The sequence below is a fragment of the Chinchilla lanigera genome, unplaced genomic scaffold (assembly GCF_000276665.1).
Source record: "Chinchilla lanigera isolate Chin_1 unplaced genomic scaffold, ChiLan1.0 scaffold00001, whole genome shotgun sequence".
Classification (NCBI taxonomy): Eukaryota; Metazoa; Chordata; class Mammalia; order Rodentia; family Chinchillidae; genus Chinchilla; species Chinchilla lanigera.
In genome coordinates this window covers 48,887,224-48,895,051 of record NW_004955402.1, presented here as the reverse complement: position 1 = coordinate 48,895,051, position 7,828 = coordinate 48,887,224, and positions in this window count along the sequence as shown.

Below are 7,828 nucleotides of genomic sequence, written 5' to 3'. Positions count from 1 at the left end.
CCACACTACCTCTAAACTGTGGTTGTCAAATGATTCAGTGAAAAGGAAAATGACTAAGATAGATGTTAAATCTATTCACTGCATCATCTTTTTCCTACAAAAACTATAAAGTAATCATTATCCTTATTCAGTGTGTCTCATTTCTACCTGCAGAAATTAAAACATAAGAGAAGTTATTTAGCTTCTTACTTACTCAAAGTAACACACAGGGAAGGTAGTAGGATCAGGAGTCAGCATCCTGCTGTTGATTTTCCCAAATGAGGATTCTATCACAACTGAGAACCTGTGTTATTGTTTATACTGTATTTAGAGGTCTCTTGTCTTGGTTACTTTTCTCTCATTACTAGACAAAATTCCTGATGCCCAAAATTAGGGAAGGAAAAGTTTATTTAGCTCACAGTTTGTGGAGTCCATACTCAACTGGCTCCAAGGCAGAGTGGCACATGGCAGAGGGCAACAGTTCATGGTGGCAGAAAACAGCAAGAGTAAAAAGGGAGGAGCCACAGAGAGCAAGCCTCTTTCCCTCTCTTTTATTATATGTAGGCTGCCTGCCCCAGGGAGGGTATAGCAGTTACACCCACAATATCAGTATTGTACCATGAATCAATCACAAATTCTAGAAGCCCACCCCATGACTGCATGAGGCTTTGGGGGGATATCTAGACACAAATCATAACATCTCCCCAAAGCCTCATGTGCTCACAGAGCTTTGGGAAGGTGAATGGATAATAGGGCCATGATACTTTTGGTGGATTATTCCACAGATGAATTTATAGCCAAATGTAATATTGGTTGGTAAAGTCTGGGGGGAAGAGATGAGTTACAAAGGGTGTGGTCTGGAAGATTATATCACCTTCATTCTTCCTTGGATCTCCCTCTGCTTCCTGCCAGCCATGCCATGAGCAACTCTCCTCTGGCATGGTCCTTAGTCATGACATAGGTGTCTTCGAGCTACCTATCTATAGACTGAAACCTTTACAAACTATGAGCCTAAATAAACTTTCCTCCTTTAAAACTGTGGGGTTTTGGTATTGTGTCTCAATGAGAAAATAACCAAGACAGATTTTGGTACCAGAGATGTGGAGTCATTGCTCTGATATTACCTGACCGTGTGATTTAGAATTCTTTGGAACTTATTCATAGGAGGAGTTTGGAAATGTTTACAGATGCAGACTAGACATGCAGCCATAGAACTCTGTAAGCAAAGCACGATGAAAAACACTGATCAGAGATTAGAAGACCAGACTCTTGATAAACCAGATGGGAAGGACTTAGGCTCAGGTGCTTTTAATTGGGAAGAAGGATTCCATTTAGCAGTTGGACTCCAGGTCAGGTGTGTTATTCTGTGATGGAACAGTTTTGTACATTTTGCTCCGGGCCTGAGACTTTGAGGGAGCCTTGGATTGACAATAGTGGACTAATTAACATTTTTGATGAAATTTCAAGGCAATCTAATGTTCATTTGGTAATGGGGTATTGTTTGGGAATTTTTATCAGCTCAATCTTTGAAATCAAGAGCAAATGGTACAGCTGAAATGATTTAAAATTTTGAGTTTTGCCAGAAAAGAAACTCTAGTAAAATTGGAGTCTACAAATATGGAGCATACCAGAACTTGGTTGCTAAAATATTAATATTAAAAAGAAGCCATTAAAAGTTTGTATTGTGAGTAACTTGTTCTGTGAATATTCTACAAGAAAAGCATTTATTATATATTTTTAACTTGATAAGCAAACAATATTGTGCAATACAAGTAGTATCTGAAGGTGACGATCCTGTCTCACTACAGGATTGTGAGTGATTGTCTCACAACAAGAGGTTATGGAGGACATCTCATCTGCAGAGGAGGAGAAAAAGGCAGAGAAATCTCTCACTTCAAATGGGAGTAGGGGGATGTGAAAAATGTGGGAAAATGCAAAATTTTGTACATAAGCAATACCCAAATAAGGTTGTAGTAACACGAGCCACAAATCTGTCTGATGACAGTTCAGTGTCACATTTCTTTGAAACCCTCAAAATGGGACAAAAGCAAGTGTCAATGGGTAGGTTCCTTCTTAAAGTTACACAAAAAGAAAAAGATTCCGTTGAGCCAATATATAACCATAATACCATTAGTGATAGTGAAAGTCATGCTACACAATAACTCTCCTCTATCTTGTCTCCCTCATACCAGCCACAAAAATCATCAAGCGTTGTTGGGCCTTTGAGTTGTTTTCAATATTTAGCTATTACAAATTGCCCTGCTTTAAGTATCAGTGCTCATATGTCACTGTGGTATGATGTTTTCTGTTCTTTTGGAAAAATATCCAGAAGGGGAATAGGTGGGTCTATTAATTAATTAATTAAGAGGGACCTCTAATCCTAGGTTTTTGAGGAATCTCCACACTGATATACTCTTTCCAAGAGTGGACAAGGATTCCTTTTTCCATACAGCCCTTCAAGCACTCGTAATTGGTTGATTTCTTGATGACAGCCATTCTTTCTGGGGTGAGATGGAATCTCAGTGTTGTTTTAATTTACATTTCTCAAATGTGGCATTTTTATACAATGGAGTGTTGTTCTGCTACAAAAACATAAACTCAAATCTTTCATAGGTAAATGGATTCAAATAGAGACCATACTCATAAGTGAAATAAATAAGACCCACATGTATAAACATTGTATTATCTCCCTAATGTAAGAACCTGAGAGAATAAATAAAATGTCAAAGGTTCAACAGATATTGTGAAAGGGAAGGAATTTGCTCAAAGGGAAGGAACAACTGAGATGAGGGAAAGAAGAAAAGGAAAAAGAAGCAAGGGGAAATATATACATATATATAAGAATAGCTGGGTTAAGTATACTGCTGATTTCTACTGGTTTATTGAAAGGAACAGTTAATGACTAAATTTTTTCTTTTTAATTCTTTTGACAAATTTTGCATGCTCATATCTGGTAATATGAACAACTAATTTAAAGTCAAGAATATGCAATATAACAACCACTGTTGAATTTCTATTATCTTGTTTAGTGAAATTCTTTGTTTCTAATATTTTTGCATTTTTTGTAAAAAATAAAAAATTCAAAGGTAAGTGTAATCATTTTTGTTTATATTTTCTTTATACTTTGTACTATATTTCAGTATTATAATCATTTTTACATGAATGTGTATGGGCTGTGCAACAAATCATCTCAGTTTTCATTATGTTTCACTGGGAAATCAATTTAATATACAATGCTTTGGATTACAAGCATGTTTCTAGAATGAATTATTCTCACAAACCGTGTACTTTGGATCTGATCAAAGTAAAACTGCTTTGATGCCATAGACTTCAGTGTGGAAATGTGAAATACTTTACTTAGAAAAGGGAGCCCCAGTGCACCATGCTCCAGAATAGCATAGCCTAAGGAAAGGGAATTCATACCCTAGTAGATTATTTTGTTCACCATTGTCAGGCACTCAGAGGCCTCTGCAACCACCAAGAAGATGTAAAAGGACTCAGTTGCTGTACATGCCTGTAGCATAGTTGGTGTTATCGACATGATGCTAGTTTTATGCTCATGCAGAATGCAAGAATTGTATGGTCAGGGAGCCTTCCATTCAAACTTCAGAAGGCCTGGGAGGACAGGCAGTGTGCTCCTGGGTAGGCGGTGCATAAAGGAGTGAGTGTGAAGCCAAAAATGCAGTGGAGACCAAAGAAAATTGGAAAACCCAGCAACATGGAATGTCTAATGAATTCCTCAAGCCATGAGCAAAACCAGCCCAAGAAGGAGCCCTGAATGCTACAACCACCAGCAATGCCAAAGGGGCAGGGCCACTTATGCCCTTTGAACTTCACATGTCACAATTTTCCTAGCATGTTGGACATGGAGTTACAGGATTTAATGTTTGCCCTGGGATGTGTCAGTCTTACTTTGATCCCATTCCTTTGTATCCTATTATTTCTCCCTTTTGCCAAGGGGTAGTTACCCTATGACTTTCTAAGTCAGCACTATTTAACTATCCTTTGATTTTTACAGGGGATCATGGCTAAGAGTTTGCCTTAAATCTCAGAAGAGACACTAGACTTGAACTTTTCAGGTAAAACTATTAGGCCCTTGGCATTTTAGAGATGGGCTAAATGCATTTTTCATAAAAGGATGCTCATGCATCTTTTTGAAACCAGGGGTGGAATACAATGGTTTTTATTGAGATGTTTCCCCAAAGCCTCATGTACTCATATTTGGGGATTTCAGGAGGGCTAAGATCATAGGGGTGTCCACTGGTGAATTTAGAGCTCAATATAATGTTAGCAGGTGAATCTTGGTCAAAGGAGGTGGGTCAATAAGAGTGCAGACTGGAAGAGAGTACCTCTCTGCCATACCATGAGCAGGTCTCCTCTACCATGTCCTCTTGCCATGCCAAGCTGCCTTTGAGCCAGCTAATTATGGACTGTAACTTCTACAAACTGTGACTTAAAATAAAGCTTTCCTCCTTTAAGTTGTGTGTTGAGTACTGTATTTCAGCAATGAGAAATAACTTCTTATTTCCTTCACTGCTATTGTATAATAGAGGCACTAACTAAGGTTAGCAACTCATCCATAAACTGAAGTTCTCTGCAGTTCTAGAAGAATGAGACTGACTTTGTGAGGCAGCCAGAACCGCTTACCTGCTGGCTCTGTCACTGACAGTGGAACCTTGTTAATGATCTCTCTGACCTTCAACTTCTTTTTTTGAAACATTGCATTAATTTTCTGCCAGTACAGTTGTTATCATCCAATATAGATAATCACAGCGAGGACTAGTTTTCCATATTACTGTTTTATACATTACTTGAGAAAAATATATTGTGTGGGGCCCCTAAAAAGTGCAATAAAATTAAACAAACAAATACATCTGACTGTAACACAAAAACTTCAGTCTACTGAATGGATATAGACAAACTTGATAGCTTCTGATATTTGGAAGCTTGTCTAAGCTGTTTTTAAATTACAGAATGGATTATATGAATAAAATTAGGGAAAATATCATGTGGAAGAATTACAGACATGTGAACATTGACAACACAAGATCCAGGTCTGACTTTTTGGTCCAGTGAGAGGGAAAACACAAGCTATAAGGTTAGTTAGATATTTATAAATCTGGTTTTTGCAAGATAAATAGAAATGCTTTTAAGTTTAAAACAAAAGTATTACTTTGTCTTTTCTTGTTAAAAACTCAGCCAATAATGTGCAAGCAAACTTAAAAGGGAACATTACTTTCCAGGAGTACCTTTTGATACACTTCCTGAACTCCATGAGATAATGACTTATAACTGCAGTCATAGAAATTAGGCAACTTCCAATTAGGACTTTGATTTGGCTTCAGGAACATGTAATACAGCACCTCTGGAAATGGTAACATTTTACATCAGCCTAGTACTTCAAACTACTCTTTTGGTTTTCCTCATTAGGTAGCCAATAAAGGAAATTCATTTATATATATTTTTTTGCCTCAAGACAGTTAATTCCATTTCAAAATTCTGGAATGGATATAGGGATATTGAATTTTTAAGGGGCTGGGGATTTAGCTCGGAGGCACAACACCTGTCTGGCAAGCGTAAGGTTGTGAGTTTGATTCCTGGTACTGGAAAAAAAACCCAAAACCAAAAAAAAAAAAAAAAAAAAAAAATTGAATTTTTAAAAAAGCATTAGTTAACTGTTTAATATTAATCTCTGCTGAATATAAATAAGCTCTGGAAATGGCACGGCAATCTTACTCAATATTGAGCATGAGGGTTGTCACTAAAATTGAATACATAGAATTTTTTCCAACAGTTCAGTGAATTATATCTATTTTGCCTTCTAAAAGGATTATGGCATAAGTTCTTAACAAAGAAGCTATACTATTTGTCACTTTAAAATTTTTAATAAGTATAATTTAATCAGAATATAGAATGTGGTAAGGAAAGAGTCTTCTTATTTACTTGTGCATGGTTTCAGTTGAGAGACATACAGATGATTACATGGGTTCATAAAATCAGTAACTACTTCATTAGTAAGTAAAGAATGACAAAAGATAAAACTCATATTTACTGAAGCATAGAACAGTTTCTTGAGATACATGACATCTTTAATACATTTTAAAGAAATATTTTTGGATTCAACATTTTAATTTTTCAGTGGCAAAAATAATTTAAGTAATAAAACTATACTTAAATTAACATCAAGTCATGCCATCATTCCCAGAAAAGAATCACTACTGAATGTGAAGTCTGAAAATTTTATATGAACATTCAAATACATTGTGGTAAAAATGCACATGCTATCTTTATGAAAATTTCTGCTGATAACAATGCCAGACCTTTTGTCTTTAATGTTATTATTTAGTTTTCTCTGCTTTTTTCTAGTTATCTTTCCTTTAGTGGAGTTTATGTTATTAGTATTCTTTTTTTTTTTACCAAACAGTATTAGTCACACCTTTTAAAATATTTTTCTTAGCTTATTATTTTCTCCACTTTATCTATATTTATTGTTGTCTAGCTGCCACAAGCTGACTTTCTAACATACATAGCTTCACTCTTTCTTTTCAGGTTTTATTTATTTATTTATTTATTTTGGTTTTTGGTTTTTCTCCAGTACCGGGAACCGAACTCACGACCTTGCGCTTGCCAGGCAGGCGCTTTTGCCGGTGAGCTAAATCCCCAGCCCCTTCTTTTAAGGTTTTATTAAACCTTGCTTCTGAATTTCTATAGATCAGAAGATCATCAGTACTTACTTTGAAGATCTTTACTCTCTTAGTATGAAACATAGAAGAAATGGACAGATTCCTAGATATGTATGAATTACCAAACCTGAATCAAGAAATTATGTATGTATGTTTGTACAGGATAGCTAACATAGTTGTACTACTGACTTCTATCACTTTACTGAAAGGAATAGTTAATGATTCATTATTTGATCAATCTTGCATGTCTCTATTTGGTTTCCTGAGAAACCACTTTGAAGATATCAATATGTAATACAACAACCATTGTTAATTTCCTACCACTTTGTCTGTAACTCTGTATTGCTTGTATTGTTCTTCTGCTATTTTGTAAATGGAGGTCTGTTAATATGTTTTCCTTCTTTTATTTTTAAAATAAATTTAAAAAAATGAAAAAATAAATAAAAGAAGTTATAAAAATTCAGAATAAACCAATATTAGTTAATGAAATTGAAAATATGATTAAAAACTCACCAACAAAAAAAAGCCCAGGTCCTGATGGATTCACACTTGAATTCTATAAGAAATTTAGAGATTTAATGCAAATATTATTAAAACTGTTCAATGAAATTGAAAGGGAAGCAATTCTGCCTAACTTATTTCTGCAACAAAGTTTTATACTGGTAACAAAATGATAGAAAAACCCAACCAAAAAAGAGAACTACAGGCCAATGTCCCTAATGAACATAGATGCAAAAAATACTCAATAAAACACCAGCAAACAGAATGCAGCAAATTGTCAAGAAGGTTATACAGTTTGATCAAGTGGGACTCATCCCAGGGATGCAGGGATGGTTCAATATGTGTAAATCAATAAATGTAATACACCATATTAACACAGCCAAAGATAAAAAAAATACATCATCATGTCAATAGATGGAGAAAAAGCTTTTGACAAAGTCCAAGACTCGTTCATGATAAAAACCCTACAGAAAATCCAACAGATGGTCTTTACCTCAATCTGATCGAAGCCATCACTGACAATCCAACAGCCAGCATTAGACTAAATGGACAAAACTTGAAACCTTTCACTTTAAAATCAAGAACAAGACAAGGATGTCCACTGTCCCCACTCCTTTTCAACATAGTTCTGGAAACATTAGCCAGAGCAATCAGATAAGAGAGAG